This window comes from Heterocephalus glaber, unplaced genomic scaffold (genome assembly GCF_053883595.1).
Source record: "Heterocephalus glaber isolate CG9 unplaced genomic scaffold, H.glaber_assembly_v1.0 deba00000281, whole genome shotgun sequence".
NCBI lineage: Eukaryota > Metazoa > Chordata > Mammalia > Rodentia > Bathyergidae > Heterocephalus > Heterocephalus glaber.
The window spans coordinates 22,117,100-22,134,542 of NW_028258139.1; the positions used below are offsets into that span (position 1 = coordinate 22,117,100).

General features: G+C 44.9%; 1 pseudogene; it reads right to left on the reverse strand.

The window, feature by feature from the left end:
- Positions 1-17,443, reverse strand: part of LOC101718740 (cullin-5-like) — a 41,751-nt pseudogene that overhangs the window by 14,809 nt on the left and 9,499 nt on the right.

Below are 17,443 nucleotides of genomic sequence, written 5' to 3' on the forward strand. Positions count from 1 at the left end.
TTGTGGATTATGCCACGCAAGTAAGTGGGGGGTCAGGGCTGGTGTTTGCCACCCTGACCCCAGGCTGGAGGTCCAGGAGCCTCTGGCAAACGTGATTACCGTCATGGCTCTGGGATGTACATAAATGTCACTGTCCCTCTGCCTGCCCTGAGGCAAACTTGGTCAATTTTCACTATTGACATCTATCCAGTGCAGAGTCCGAGCCTGGTCTTTACATGGGTGGCGTCCAAATTCCTACAGCAGAACAGGGGGGCAAATATGCTTCCTGAGCCTCAGAGACGACCAGGTGGTGCTGGGCGGAGCTGGAGGCAAGCACTCTTCCTTCTTGCCCCAGAGGCCAGCAAGGGCTTGCTGTCATTTATTCCACCCAGACACAAAAGTCACAGTCAGGCTGCAACAGGCAGTAACCTCCCTACACTGCAGTCAAGTCTTATCGGTAAGCAACACTCTGAGTTACAGGACACAGAGTCCCCATGGGCCACCTCCAGCATCCTCATGGCCTTGGGGAGAGGAGGCTTGTGGGGGGCCAGAGCATCTCCACAAAATAGGGTCCAGACTTCAGCTCTGCAGCCCAGCAACAGCACAATCTTGCTGCTTCTGAACTTCCACTGTCTTCCCCCCTACAGAAGGAAAGAAGGGGAACCCAGCCCTGTTCTAATTTGTCCTGGAAGTGTGGGTGGCCACCTAGTGCAGCGCAGCACAGAGCGGATGTGACGGCGGCCAGTTATTCCTCACAGATACTAAGGGGGAAGGCAGGTAGTACAGGTAGGGCTGGGCACTGAGCTCAGGCTGCCAGTGCTTGAGCCCACCTGCCTTGGATTACACCAGCCTCTGCCCTCAGGTGGCTGGAGAACTACACATGGCACCAAAGCACCCGCAGAAAGGTAGAAGCTTAGAATTATAGGACATGCCATCAACAACAGGGACCCATGAGAAGCAGAGTCCTTTCCAGGGTGGTGAAAGCACAGGGCTGGATCTTGGAGAAGAAGCGGGATTGGAGGTGAGGGACACTAGGCCCTGCTAGGTGGGAGCTACACAGACGCTTGGACATGGGTGGGTGGCCTCAGCTGCCCTGGGAAAAGTCAGCCAGGATGGAATAAAACTGCTCCTCTTGGTATTCTCCCACATAGCCCTTCTCCTTCCAGTCCCCACGCCTCCCCTCGGCCCTGAGCTGCATGCCGCTGTCCCTCATTGCCAGGGACACCAGCATTTACTGTGCTGACAGATTCAAATGTCTAAGGAAAGAAAACTCTGCATGGGAATGACCAGATCAGCGAAGTTGAAGGTGGAGGCTTAAAGTGGTTTTATGTCTCAGGGATGGGAGGGAAAAACCAAGATTCTAGCTTCATTCTCCGATTCCCAAACACAGCCTTTTTCCATTACAATGCACTACCTTGGAAACCAGAGGAGGCCTTTGTGTGGGGAAAAACACAGCCTAGGGTAGAATGCTGGCCTCTGGAAGGAAAGTGCTCTACCAAGGGCCTAGGAGAAAGCCTCTATTAAGTGCTTCCTATATACCAGGTACTCCTCCAAGAGGGTTCTGTATTTTAACTTGATTTGTGCTGCTACTGGGCCATAAGGGAGGCATATGATTATGATGATTATCAGCTCCTGTTTCACACTAGAAACGGACACACTGAGTTTAAGTAGTTTAAGTAGCTTGTCTAAGAGGATGTGATAAATGGGATTTAAAGACTGAATCTGAGTGTGGGCAGGCAGCATGGCTCCGGCTTATTGTCCAACTAGAAAAATGTGTGAAGTTGGCCAGGCCGCACACTGCACAAGGAGGCAGAAATCCAGCTGAGGTTCTGTTCTCTGGGCCGTGTGTGCAGACCCAGGGCTCCTCAGAGGAAGGGACACTTACTTATTTGTGACTTACACACTGTCCAGCCTGCTGACCTGCTTGTGGTTTGCGTGATTGATTTTTATTTTTCAATCATGACCTTCTCTAAGTCACCTAGAAGCATAGCTGAAAAGGCAAAATACAATAAAGCTGGAAAATGCAGTCCTGCTACCAGTCGGCAAAGGCACTGAACCCCACCTAGCTGCAGCCTGGAACACCTGGGCAGGTGTGGTATGGCAGGTGGGCCATGCTCTCTCTATGAACCCTCTGAATAAGCTGAATTGAGATTTGTACAAAAAAACTTGCTGTTCAAGCTTTAGGAACGCTGCTGAAAACCAGGAAGTTTTTCTAAGTTCAGCATCACTGACAAGTTTTAGGGTTTCAAAACTGACTTTTTCCCCTCTGAGTCTTTGTTTCCATGTGAACAACACAGCCTGCTGCAATATGCTTCCCTCCAAATCATAGTGCCCTACTTCATTCTTAAGTGTTCTAATTCCTTTTGACATGAGATTATGCCAATGTAATTTTTCTTACCTCTATGGGGTTTTTTTTTGGTAAAATTCTTCTACTTTGGATGTCAAATCCTCAGTTCAGTAGGAAGTGAGACAAAGACTTTCTCAGAGCTTCTTAACTAGGCACCAGCATTCAGAATTTTTATATTAACTGAATCAGCTGGTAAAGGCAACTTACTATTTTTGGATATTCCCTTAAAAGCTTGGTTCAAACATTCAGATGCATTTGTGTCCTGAGACATTCTAGCAAGCTTGTTTACATTACATGTTGGCCTACCAACTTCTCCTAGCCATTTACCCCAGTTTCTTTAATTTCACTACAGGCAGAGATCCCTAATATAAGCCGTCCTGTCTAAATGAGCTCCACGCAAGAAATATAAACATTATACACTACAAATATGAACAAAGAAAACACCCAATTGGCTTTATATGTCATTTGTAAGACACATTCAGAGGATGTCACAGAGAATAATTGTAATGTTAAATGTTGCTTCTCAGCCAGAAAATGTATAATGTTATAATTGCTTTGGAGTGGGCTTAAATATAATAGATTTTAGACACTAATCAAATAATTGGATTAGTTTTAATTAAGATTTCCTGTGAAAAAATTTTGTCTGAATTATATAATTATATAATAAAACTATGTTATAATTTGGAAGGTGTTTCTTTATTAAGTATGTATAATTACAGAACCAGGTGAACGATACTAATGTAAATATACAACTTTAAAATATATCCAGACTACATTTGTTCAATAAATTTTTCCTAATTTTTCACTCTATAAAAAAAAGGCAATTTAATGAGCTTTGAGGTATTCATAAAAACATCTTTGTTTTGTATGTGTTTAAGTACTAAGAGCACTTCTTTAAGCTTTGCTTCAATTTCTTTGGAAGTTAGTTTTTTCCTTAATTATGTTTTCCTAACAACACATCATGGTACTTGGTAGGCAATTCTGGACACTGATTCAGGATGAGTGTTACGGCTTTTATCTAGATGTCCCCCCAAAGCCTCATGTACTCATAGGTGGGGTTTTGCAGAGTTGGCTGGCTGGATCTATAGTTCATGAATATATATTTAGTGTGTAACTAAATCAGTCTACTGATTGGTCTAGCATTGTTCTGGGTGTGGATAATGGGAAGACCCACCTGGGATGTGGGTGGCACCACCCAAAAGGCTTGTAGCCTGAATGGGACAAAAGGGAAAGAGAAGCCTGCTGCTTGCTGCTTCCTGCCTATCCTGCCGTGGACTGTTTCTCCTCTGCCATGTTCCTGTGCCATGCTGCCCTGCCTTGGAGTCAGCCAACTGTAGACTGAAATCTTTACAAACTTTAAGCTGAAATAAACCTTTTCTACTTTAACTTGTGGGTGTCGGGTATTTTGTCCCAGCAACACGAAAAGTAAGACAAATGAGTTTTCGACTCCACTCCTTTCTACTTCAAAGGCAATCCAAGTTTAAACATAGTAGCATCATTAACAATAGCTTTATATGCCTTATTTCTTATGGTAAGAAATTGTAGATCATCTTGCAAAGCTTCTTTGATGAGTTTTCTAAATCTATTACATAGGGTAAGTAACTACTCAACACATTTCTCAGAACAAATAGCGATAGTTTTAACAGCTGCTACCATATCTGCCAGGCCAGCACTCACAATATGTTTCCTCAAGTCTCTCAACATTGACTCTATCCAATTAGGAAATTTGTCCAGCAGTGGAAATATTAAATGTAATTTCTCAGTTTCATTTTCCCTGATCAAGCCTTGGTACTGTCTATGATAATCTGTTTAAATGATGTCACCAGAGCATTTACACAGCATTTAAACTCCATGCCAGCTTTAAGAGAATTACATTCTGGTCTTATTTCTAAATAATATAGTGTTCACTTTTTTCTTTTAATTTGGCATCCACATATTTCATTTAATTCATCTTTCTATAGATAAGAGGGTGCCTGTGAAATCTTGGGTGAATCCAAGTATGCCTGCTCCTATGAACCTGAAGCTTATCCTCAGGATTAGAACAAAGGTTAACCTCAGATTCTCTTACTCCTATGGCCAATTGAGAAGCAAAAGCTTCTAATCTTTTAGTATGTACCAGCTTCATTGCACTATCTTGTAGTTTGTTTTTAATATTCGAAAAAAACTGATTGAAACCATGTATCAAGCATGAGTTTTCACATAATACTAATCTTCTACATTTGTATTTTTTTAGTGCCGCTCAGTTTACCCATTCAAGTATTCTCTGGTTGACAAAAAGGTTTTGGTTAAATGTCACATTGTGTGAAGAATTTCCACCATTCAACTCTATATGCTTTTAGGAAAATGGTGCTGTCTTGATGGCTGTGTACTCATACCTGTGCATGCTTCATAAGTGCAAGGACATCTTCTAGTAAAGCCTGATGAGTTTCTGCAGGGTCTTTAACATCCCATAATAGATAGCATGGACATTGCTTGTAACAGATTAGACTCTGCTGCCGAGTTCCTTCGGATTCCCCCCAGGAGGCAAGACTTCACGGCGCTCCCCGGTCAGGTCACGGCCAAGGCTGAGCTCTCACCCGGCCCATGGCCCAGAGGCTCATACTGTGGGCATGGAGGTGCTGGGTGACCAACATGAGACCTCGTCTCAGGCTCCGGAGCTTCCTCACGCATTCCTGCTATGTGGTGACCCGAGCTTCCCCCTTCAAACAGCTCCTGGGAAAGCTTGGGGAGACAAGGAATGGTGTGAGGTAATGGGAGCCAACCTGACTGGGAAGAGGAATCATCCACTCCAACATTCAGTGTTTTTGAAAGAAAGAATAAATTACTCTGCCGATCAGAAACCATAACCTTATTTTGAGTTTCCATCTCACTGTAGTCAGAATGGCTACAAAAGTACAATGGTGGCCAGGATGGGTTGGGGGGAAGGAACTGCCCATCTCACTGCAGATGGGAAGGTAAATTAGGACAGTCACTCTGGTCATCAGCATGGAGGTTCCTCAGAAAACTAAAAATGGAAATTCCATTTGATTCTTAGAAGCCACTTCTGAGTATACACCTGACAAAATTAAAGTCATCACACTGTAGAGATACCTGAATACCCATTTGTTGTGCCACAATTCAGAATAACCAAGATATGGAACTAGTCTACATGTCCATCAACAGATGAATGGATAAAGAAAGTTAGTGTGTATATACACAATGGAGTATTATTCAGCCACAATGAAGCATGAAAATCTGTCATTTTGCAAGAAAATGGATGGATCTGGGGACCATAGTGTCGAGGGAAATAAGCCAGACTCAGAAACAAATATCTCATGTTCTTACTAACATGTGGAATCTAAAAAAGCTGACATGAAAGTGGAGGGGAGACTATCATTAGGAAAGAGGAATGGGGTAAGAGAAAGGGGTTGGAGTGTAAGGGTGGGTACTAAGGAGGATAACGCCAGCAAAATATACTCTACCACTGAACCCCCCAAAGGTGAATCTTGGAGGAAGGGAGGGAAAGCGGGTGATTGGGGTTGAAAATGATAAAAGCCCTTTTGTGTGTGCGTAAATCTGCCAAGATGAAACTCCTTAAAAAAAATTTTAAACATCTATTCTTTTGTTCTCAAAAGAATATTCTTGCACATGGAGAGGTTAATGCTTCCTCATGCTGCATTCCCAAGAATAGAGGGTACACAGGCTTAGGACCCAGGCCCCGGTCCGCCTCCCCCACCTCATGTTCCCATTTCCCTCTCTGATGCACTGGACCCATCCCTGTCACTGTCGTCCTGAAGGCCATCCCCTAGAGCAGAACCCAGGCAGGGCTGTTGAAGGAAGCTGTTTCCACTGCTTGACAGCACACGTGCTCCTCCAACCCTCCAGGAATGCAGCCAGCACTGCTCCCAAGTCCGGCCCTCAAAATGAACACTGTGCTAGTAACACAAAAAACAACATATTCCAGACTCACTTTCAAAGCAGCTGTCCCTCAGGGCCACCATGAGGTTAGCTGGCCCCAAGGGAAGGGACCTTTGGCCCGGGCAGCAGCCACTGGACCTGGGGGACAGGCAGGGGGCAGGGATAGAAAAGTACAGCAGAATCACAGTTCTCATTGTCTGTTAAACAGAAAGAGTATTCGATTCTCAGTGCTTTCTTACCCCCATCCAAACAATTAAGCCAAAGAAAATAACAGAAAATGATGAAAAGAAAGGAGGGAGAAAGGGAGAGAAAGAGGAAAGAAGAAAAGAGGAAAAGAAGGCAAGAGGAAAGAAGGGAGAGAGGAGAGGACAGAGGGAGGAGGATGATTTTTTTTCTAGATAGACCCTCCACGTGACTTTGCCCTCACTGAACAGAGGTGGTATTGAGAATTATTCTTTGCTCATAAAACAACCCAGGAAACTGGCTGATGAAAGCAGGGGATATGGACTGGGCACCTTTGAGAGCACTGGTGCAGGAGGACTTAGGTCTGGTGTCCCATACACAGGCAGCCCAAACTCTCCTGCAACCCAGCAGCCCCAGGTGCCAAGTCTCCCGCTCCAAGTGACAGCTTGTCAGCTAGGTTTCCTACTTGAAAGCCCCTTCATGGCATCCACCTTCACTGTTCCTGGAGTCACTCCCAGCCCCTCTGAGTGCTTGTGCTACTCAATAAATAGCGGCAGACTTGGAGAGTGTTTGTCTTTTGCCCAACCTGAGACACTGACCTCCTACCTCCACATTCACCTGTAAAATTGTCTTGGTCTTTTATCCTTTGCGGTATTCCTCAGGCAGGAGCCATGGGGCTTGGTTGGTCCAGGTACACAAATACATCTGCTAGCTGTAGAAAGCTGGAGAGTTCACAATCCCAGAGGCTCTTCCCCATTTTCCAGAGGAGTAAGCTGAGGAGCCGGAGTCCTCAGGGCCATGAGAGTTGGCCAGAGTTCAGGACAGAGACTTTTGGTTTCCCAGCCAGACCTTCCCTGGCTCTGCCCCTTGTGGCCCAGGGTCTGTACTGCCTAGAAGCACAATCCCTCAGACAGGCCCCTGCTTCTTCCCCCCATCCACATCTTCCTGGAAACCTGTTGTGATCTAAGCACCCAGGAATCGTGCACCACATGGCCTTTGTAACTGGCACTGCCAGAAATGATGCTTTTGGTCCAAGAGGAAAGGGTTCAGGCTTTTGCAGATATGGGGATCAGGGGGGTCAGATTAAAGTCAGCTTTGGAGCTGGACCTCCCCCCTGCTGGCCTGTTGAGTCTGGGCAAGTTACAGAACCTCTCTGGGCCCCAGTATACTCAGGTCTAAAGTGGGAAAACCCACAAGGCTGTGTAGGCTAAAGATTGAGTTAATGTCAGTGAGGCCCAGGCCTTGGCAGGTGCTCCTTGGCATGAGAACCCTGCAGGGGCCGAGCTTGGCCTTTGTAGGAGAAAATCGACTCCCATGGGTTTTAGCAGATGCCTAAGTGCTTGGATGCTGGCCAACACCAGGAAAGATCCCAAGCTTTATGCTGAGACAAAAGAAGGCCAGCTCAGGGCTCCTAGACTCAGTCCCCAAACCTGTAGGGAGGGAGAAGGGCGTTGAGGAGAGGAAGCTACAGGCCAGGGTAGAAAGAACTCTGCCTCTTATCCATCACCTGTGTGACTTTGGAAAGTCACCCAACCTCTCTGAAATCGCTCTTTGCTCTTGAAACTGTAACAAGATAAATAGGATCCTAGGCCAGTTGAGGAGAGATCTGGGTATACAGTGCGGGTACCTAGCAGGTATGTAAAAAATGTGGCTCCTTGCAGTCCGTGCTCTGCCAACTACTATGCAATGAGTGACCCTTAATTGAAATCCTTGGAACCAGAAGTGTTTCAGAGTTTGGATTTTCTGGATTTGGGAATACTTACATATACATAATGAGATGTCTTGGGGATGTAACCCAAACCCAAACATAAAATTCATGTATGTGTTATAAATATACATTACCCAAAAGGCAAATTTATATAATATTTTAAGCATATGTGCATTGTAACTCTGACCTGTCACATAAGGTCAAGTGTGGAACTTTCTGCTGTGGCCTCAAGTCAGGGCTCAAAATTTCAGATCTGGAGCATTTCAGATTTGGGATTTTCAGACTGGCCACACTCAGCCTGCAGCTGCCTGGGTCCCCCTTGCAAGGCCTCACTTCCTGCCTGCTTGAGTAGTATTTCCCAAATGGTAGTGCTTGGCAAACCATGTCTATGACATTTACCATAATCTAAGTACACTTTATAAAATGTATCTCCTAGCCAGGTGTGGTGGAGGATGCCTGTAATCCCAGTTTTTCAGGAGCTGAAGACAGGAGGACCACATGTTCAGTTCCCACCAGGGGAACTTGGTGAGACACTTTCTCAAAAAAGGGTCAGGATGTAGCTCATTGGTACAATGCTCTGGGTTCAGTGCCCAGAACCACTGCCACCACAACCACAACAACTCTCATTTTTTAAGTTTAATAGATTTCCTTGTGCAAATTCACATACACATGAGGAAAACCATTGTATCACTGTTCTAAGTGGGGAGCAGTTGGCTGGCCATAAATTGCAGGCATCAGTAAAAACAAAGAGGTGTGAAAGCCAGCGAGGCATCACCTTCTTGTGCCATGTACCCTTTTGGCAGGTACAGGTGCAGAAGCTGCTCTCCTCTGGTTACAAGAAGGGAGCAGGTGTCAGAAAATTGGTAGTACCACTTCTAAACTGAGTTCATTCTTAGAGCCAATCAGGATTTAAGGGACCAACTTGAGAATGACTTTTGTTCTCTGGGGTCTGATTTTATCTAACAGCCAATCATGGTGAGATCGGCTCTCTGAGTGAGACACAGGAACCTGGGGATTATGGCCATCCTCTGAGTTACAAGAGGGTTTTGAAGGGCCTGGTTAGGCATGAGAGAAGGAAAGGCAGAGTTGGAAGGAAGCCATGTGGAGTGGGAGTAGCCCCATGGTGAGTGAGTGGGCTAAGGCCACCTAAAATGTAGTCCCCTCCCTAGGACATCAGGTACCAGAGCATTTCCTCTCTGTTGAGCCCTATGGGCCAAGATGAACCTGCTCCCCTGCAAGGCCATCTTGAATCCCCATGATGCTGGGATGGATTGAGGCAGGAAGTGACTGGGCATCAGGAGGAAGTAGTTCTGAGGCGTCCTGGGAGAAGGATTGATGGCAGCCTGTGCCATGATCCACACTTACAAGGATAATTGGAAAACACCAGGACACAAGCCATGTGAAGACTGTTCTCATTGTGGACAAGACAACAGTGACTGTAGTGGTGAAAATAACCAGAGGCTACAGCCCAAATCTGAGTGTTTGGACTAGAAATAGACTCATGTTGACAAAACAAAGCCCTGGGATCTACTAAATACACCGTCCCCACGCTCCAGCTTCACAGAGGCCTTGGGCATAGAGCTTTGATAACTTTCACCTTGCTTCCAGGTGGAATTTAGATAATAAATGGCTAACCTTTGTTGGGTAGTGACCAGCCCTGCACTCACCAGGGCCCAGGCTTGTTTCCTCTCTCAGAAGCCCACAGTGGGTTATGATTCTTCATATCTTATCTCAGAATAACATAGTCCTTAGAGCCAGGGCTGAGATCCTGCCACAAGGTGGTAGCAGGATGAAGGATTCTTGCTTGAAGAACCAGGTATACAAGGGCTCTTATGACCCACAGAAACAAGATGAGATATAAGGGTAGACATAGCCTGAGGGGCAGCTGGGGTCCATAATCTACAGTGCATCTGGGTGTTGGAATGAACTCTGAGGCAGAGAGACTTCCCATAGGGTTGGACTACCACATTGTAAATTGCAGTGAGCAATGCCCAGCCTAGGGGGAGAGACGTAGATACTCTCCATCAGCATCCCTGACCAAGCGTCCAGAGGGTACTTTCTACACATTACCTCCAGCCTACCAACCATCTGCCTCATTCTGATGAGATTAACAACAATTTAAAGATAGAATGGTTTAAAAAGTTAGCCATTTGATTATCTAAATTCCACCTGGAAGCAAAGTGAAAGTTATCAAAACTCTAGCCCGAAGGCTTCTCCCAAGCTGGAAGGTGGGGGCAGTGCCTTTAGTGGGTGCTACAGCCTCTTTTGTCAACATGAGTCTGCTTCTACTCAAAACACTCAGAGTTGGGGTATAACCTCTGGTTATTATCACCACTGAAGTTACTGTTGTCCTCTCTCTCCAAAATGAAAACACTCTTTACAAGCCTTGTGTCCTGGTGTTTTCCAATTGTCCTTGTAACTATGGATCATGCCACAGGCTGCCATCAAACCTTCTGCCAGGATTCCTCAGAACTACTTCCTCCTGATGCCCAGTTACTTCCTGTCTTGATCCATCCCAGCCTTATGGCCACCAAACTTTCCATCAGAATCCTAGAGACATGAAGTCACCTCCCCAAAGTTACTGTGCCTCTAAGAGGCTGAGCAAGAGTTGAGTCTAGGTGTCCCTAATCATTTCTAGTTCTCAAATCCTGTATCCAGTTACCCATTATCAGAGACTATCATTTCTGTCTTCAACATACCCAAATGTAGCCATTTCTTTCCCCTTCTAATGTCCTGTCCTGCTCTAACTGAGACAGGAGATTAGGACATGGCAAAGCTGGCTGGGGAAATTGGTGTGACATGTTCATTACAAACTCCCAGAACACATGCACAGAACAGTTCCCAAACTTCTACATGTGGACTTCTCATGAGAACTGGAATAGGTTTTCCATATAATGGCCTAGACCTGACATCAGCCTGAGCACGGATGATACAAAAAGGACAGTCACCATTGAGGTTTTGCCACCGTGTTTGCTCTTGCATGGTGGCCTACCCTCATGCTGTAGGGTGTATGTCTTTTCCTGCTTTTATTTGGTCCAAATTTGCTCTGTAGAGCCTGTTTCTTTTCCTCCGTTTAATTAAATTTCACTATTGTTTATGCTCATCTTGACCAATTCTTTGGTCAGGACGAAAGAACTTAGAAACCACCTCCAGGAGAAGATTCTAGTACCTGCAAAACTGGTAACATATGTGGCTTAGCCAGCAGAAAAGCAGGTAAAATCCTTTGGGTACATATTTTTTTGTTGCTGCTGTTATTTCTCTAAAATGCTGTTTTTCTTCTAGCCATAGGAGACCTACAGGCCCATTTGAAGTTTGTCTCCTCTATTCTTGTCTTTCCCATTTTTAGTCAGTCATTATAGACACAAGTTAGTAAAGTACAGCCAGAGAGCCTGTTAATAACTTAGTTGGGGAACGGATCATTTAGATACACCTTTTTGGCCTCATAGTTCTGTTCTTCAGCATACGTTGCTCAGCTTTTTCACTCTTTAGGGGGAAAAAAAGACCTGCTGGTAACTTGTTAGCCTACCTGAATAGTCACCTACCCAGTTTACTTTTTTGTGCTCAAAGTCTCCTCTGCACTATTCCCCCTGGATCTCTATTTCTTTCTCAGGGTTTTATCTTAGTTAAGGACATCATCTTGTCTCATCACATGACTGATTGCCTTCTTGTCACATGACTGGCAGCCATTTTGGATTCACAAAGGTTCCACTATGTTTGTTTCCCTTCCTTGTTTCTTCTAACAAAATGCAGTTAATTTAGAAACAGATGCCTGATGGTCTGAGCAGAACAAAACAGCAACCGGTAAAGCTTAACTCAAGTGACTATGAGTCAAATGTAGAGCCAACCTCATTCTTAGGATTTTTAAAGGTTTTTTACTTTAAAAGGAGATTTCTGTTTCTACTGCCATAAACATAGGGCCAAAGCTTTTGCTATCACAGTAAATGCAAGAGATATTGTTTCTCAAGTGTCTCCACCCTGCTTAAGCAAAGCCATGAAGTGGCTCAAGGTCGTGAAGGGAGTCCTGGCTAGAGGGACTATCCCTTGATCTCATGGGAGTTTTGAAGGGCTAAGTACAGCCATCAAGTAGCTCAACACTGCTCCCCCTAAGGAGTTAATGGGCCCCTGTATGAAGACAAAAATCCCACAAACTTCATCTCCACTGCCTTAAACAAAGCACCAGAGTTTTTACTATGGGGTAAATGTGAGTGGTATTATTTCCCAAATGGCTTCACCCTGCCTAAGTAGAGCCGTCAAGTGGCCCAACTTGGCTGAGGGAGTCTCAGTGGGGAGAGACTCCACCATGACCTCATGGGAGTTTTGGACTAGGTGGAGCCATCACATGGCTCAACTACCCCTCCCTTAGGAGTTAATGGGCCCAAGCATGGAGACAAAAAGCCCTCAGTAGGACTTTCATTTATGTTTTTATGAAAGATGCCAGCATCATCCTAGCTTCGGACAGAGACATCTGCCTAGTTAATACTTGAGTCTCACAAGGGATGCTGTGTGGGCTCATCGGGTCCCTTTCTGCTGGTCCCTTTCTGCTGCATGGGATGCCATTTTAAGGACTGAAGACCTACTTGTCTCTTTCTATAGGCACAAAATGAACCATAGAAACCACACAAACCAAGCTCCATGGATTCCACCAGGCTATATCCTAGATCAATGGAAAAGATTTGACCCTTCCAATTTAAAAAAAGAATAGCTTATCTACTACTGTAATATTGTTTGGGTACAGTATGAACTAGGAAGTGGCAAGAGATGGGTATTATATGGCAGTTTAAATTGTAAGATTATTTTTCAGTTAAATTGTTTCTGCTTAAAACATAATCAGTGGAATGAAATCCCTCATGTTCAGGCTTTTGTGATGCTTTATTTCAAGAGAAGCCCAGAAACTATGGTATTTAGAGTGGCCCTGGAGGAAGAGAGAGATATCTTTGATGATCCTGTCCTCAGATCCTCACCTGTCTCTGAAGGGGATATGGTTTCTCTCATGTGTTTAATGAAGAAACTTCAGATGGCACTCAGGACACCCATGACCTCATTGCTGGACACACCCTTCTCTGTGTTCATCAATTGAGATCCAGAGGAAGATCAAAGGGGAAGGGCTTAAATTATAGCTATTGCAATTGGCAATGATTGAAACTCACCCAAATCATCTAAAGGAAAACCCAAAGGTAACTGAGGAAAGAGTTCCTGTTTCAAGTGCAAGAAGTCTGGACACTGGGCATGCAAGTGCACCAAGCTACCCCCTTGTCCCTGCTCTGAGTGTGAGGCAGCCATGTGTCCCTCTCATGGCACTGGAGGGCTGACTGTCCCTGCTCTCAGAGTGGGGCTAGGCAGCCCAAACTCTCATTTCCTGCTCTGAAGAGGCCCACGGGAACCCACAATGCCCCTGTCCATGGACATCAGCATTTCCTGTGAGGAGCCCTGGCTAACACTGGTAAGCCAATTCAATACAGTCTATTTTGACTTACTTCTCTGGAAAGCCCTCCCCTAGACCTATAGCCCTAGTTGGGGTGGAGGGGACCACTAGTTGGAGGTTCTTTATTCCTGCTCTGACATATCACTTTGAAGGCCAAATATTTAACCATGAGGTTCTAATTATCCCACAGTATCCTACTCCCTTGCTAGGAAGAAATTTACTAGCAAAATTGAAGCAACTCTCAAATTCCAGCAAAGGCCAAAATAGATTTTACCTGTTGGGACTATGCCAGGTCTCCCTGACCTAATTAGCCAACACGTAGATCTTGTTGCATGGTATAAGGGAATACCTAGAAAACCCTTCTTTCTCTATATGTCAGAAAAGAGAGGAATTATTTTTGGGTGTCTTGACCCAAAGGCTAGGACAAGAACTCTGCCCAGTGGTAGACTTTTCAAAAACTTTGATGAAGTGGCTGCTGTATGGCTACCCTGCCTGAGGGCAGTGGCAGTTACAACTATGCTAACAGAGGAAGATTTTAGGACAGAAACTAGAAGTCCTGACTTCTCATCAGGTCAGAGCAATTCTTGAAACCAAAGGTTACTTGTGGTTAACAGGGGAATGGCTTAAGAAATATCAGGCCATGCTCTTACAAACCTCTGAAGTTATTATAAAACTTGTTCTACTCCTAATCCAGCCTCTCTGATGCCTACAGGCCCAGAAGTTAGCCATTTGTATGAACAAGCAATCTCCCAGACCCATGCAAGCAGGCAGGATCTGCCCCTCCAAGACCCTGAAGAGGACTAAGAACAAAAGCTATTCCTGAGAACCTCTGGAAGTCTTGACGCTCCCTTCAGAAACCAAAACTCCAGTATTGCTCTGAGTGCCGATAAGTAGAGTCACTAATGACCCTAATTCAGCACAGCTTAAATGGGCACCTGCACTGAGCTCCTGTTTTTAATTAGACCCACTATGTGGGCAATCTTGGTAAGGCTATGGCTCTCAGGCATTTGATAGTTTTCTAATCTCCATCTTTGCTATACTTTGTTCTCCACAAAAGGCATGGAAATCTGACCCGCTCCTCATATTTGGTCTAATAGTAGAGTTTCTTGCTTCGATCAAACAGGCAGCTCGATGGTCGGTCACTAATTCTTTTCTAATATTTTTTTCTTCAGTGAGCCAAGGTAGTTGGACAGCACATCATCCCCAGTAGGTAGGTTCTATAGCTGCTTCTAGTTAGAAGAAGCTATATAAGACAGAACCCTCCACTCCCTCAGCCCCCATAAAGAATTATGGGGAGTTGTGTCTCTCAGGAAATGAGACAGGAGATTAGGGCATGGAAAAGCTGGCTGGGGAAATAGGCATGACCTGTTCATTATAAAATCCCAGAATACATACACAGAACAGTTCCCAAAGGCTTGCATGTGGACTTCTCATGAGAACTGGAGCAGGTTTTCCATAGGATGGCCTAGACCTGATGTCAGCCTGGGGATTTGCCACTAAGTTTTTGCCACCATGTTTGCTCTTGCAGTGTGGTGCTCACTTGACCTGTAGGGTTCACTTCTTCTTCTTTTTTTTTTCAAGAGTAGGAAAAATATATTGAAAGAAAGATAGCTTCTGTCTAAGACAGACAGAAGAGGGATCAGAAGATGGGTTGCCCACTCACCCAACTTTTCAAAGGTATTTTATGGAACAAAGCCAAGAGGTGAGGCAGGTTCAAGGTGGGACAAAACTATGGTCAACTGGTAAGATTACAAGTACAGTCGCTTAGCTAATATTTGATCCAATGAGAAATCACAAGGTGGACAAAACTATGAGCAGCTAGTAAGATTATGACAAGTATAGTTGCTTAGGTAATATTGATTAAATTGGGAACCAACGGGAAAACAAGTCACGTAGCAAGCATGCAAGGGATGAGCAAGGAATTTCAGTGGAAAGGGGTGGATCAGGGATCTTTCTTGGAAGATCTTTGTCCTGCAAGGGCTCACTTCTTTTCCTGCTTTTACTTAGCTCAAACTCACTCTGCAGAGCCTGTTTCTTTTCCTACTTTTAATTAAACTTTGCTATTATTTATGCTTGTCTTGACCATTTCTTTGGTCAGGACAGAAAGAACCTGGAAACCATCTCCAGAAGGAGACTCCAGCACCCTAAAACCTGATCACATAACCAATGGGGACTTTCGACTGTCCACGCCATGGGCCTCCTCTTTGGTTCAGCCCTTAGCCCCTTGAACTGTAATCAGCACACAGCAGCCAGGAGAATGATTTACTACAGAAAAACTTAACCCTCTAGCTTGACTTACTCTTACTTGGCTCAAAAGTCAGTCATTTTGGAGGTCACACAGCTGGGCAGTGCACTATGAGTCTCCTGCTAGGGTGCCGTAGGTAACACGTCTGCCTTGTGGGTGACAACAGTGGCCCAGGTTGCTTTCCAGGGACTTGAAAGCCACCTTTGCTGAGGACACTGAAGAGCTCTCCTTTGCTGAGCCCTTCACTTGGGATGAGCTTCCAGACCTGGAGTTGGTAACAAGTCTCATGCTTTATTCCTCAGCCTATAAATTCTGATGGCCTTACGTTGGTCAGAGCAAGGTCTAAACTCCGTCTTGGGCTCTACAGGACACATGGCTGAGCCTGCATGGGCTGAACTGCTCCCCCAGCCCCAAATCATGCGTTGAAGTCCTTACCCCAACCTCAGAACCTGGCTGCATTTGTATGTAGATCAGATCCACAAAGAGATAATTAAGGTCAATTGCAATCACCAGTGTGGGCCCTCACCTAATATGAATGGGTTAACCCATAAAATGGGGTAACTAGGACCCAGATGGGTATACAGGGAGGACCACAAGAACAGATAAAGAGAGAGGATGATCGTCCACAAGCCACGGCACAAGCGAAACAAGCTCTGCAAGACCTTGCTCTCAGACGTTTCCAGAATTCTAAGAAAATGAATTTCTGGTTGTAAAGCCACTTGCCCTGTGGCTAGTGGACCGCCTCTTCCATGGTTTTGCTTTTTGTGCTTTCAGTTACTCATGATCAATGGCCAAAAAAGATTAAATGGAAAATTCTGGAAATAATTTATGTTTTAAAGCATGCACCAAAAATGAAAGAAAGAAAGGAAGGAAGGAAGGAAGGAAGGAAGAGAGAGAGAGAGAGAGAGAGAGAGAGAGAGAGAGAGAGAGAGAGAGAGAGAGAGAGAGAGAGAGAGAGAGAGAGAGAGAGAGAGAGAGAGAGAGAGAGAGAGAGAGAGAGAGAGAGAGAAAGAAAGAAAGAAAGAGAAAGAAAGAAGCAAGCATGCCCCATTTGGAGCAGCCTGGTGCAGTTTGGGTCCTCTCGCTTGCTCTGTCCCACCTGGGATGTGAATCACTACTGTGCCCAGCTGGCTGCTCCACATTCCTTAACAGCCACCAGTGCCAGTCAGTCTGCAGCCAGTCCATCTCATGGTATGACACTGCTCACCTCCGAGTACCTGTGTTGTACTTAATAAGGATCTCAAAGTGCAAGAGTAGAGATGCTGGCAATTTTATCACATTATACTGTTAGAATTATTCTGTTTTTAAATCATTAATCATCTCTTACTGTGTCTAATTTATAAATTTAATTTTGTCACAGGAGTATGTATTTATTAGAAAAAAGCAATATATCTAGAGTTCAGTATTATGTTGGATTTCAGGCATTCAGTGAGGTCTTCAATTGTGTCTTCTGTCCATATGGGAGAACTACTGGCCACAGATTCCTCCTGGCTTGTTGCTTCAGCTACACTGGCCCCTCTAAGCCACTAACACTGACTGTGGGCACTCTTGCCTCAGGGCCTTTGCACAGGCTGAATCCTCTGCATTTTCTCCTCTTGTACCACAGGAAGATAAATCTTTTTAAAGATTTTGTAACCTCCCTAGAGAAGACCTTGTATCTCA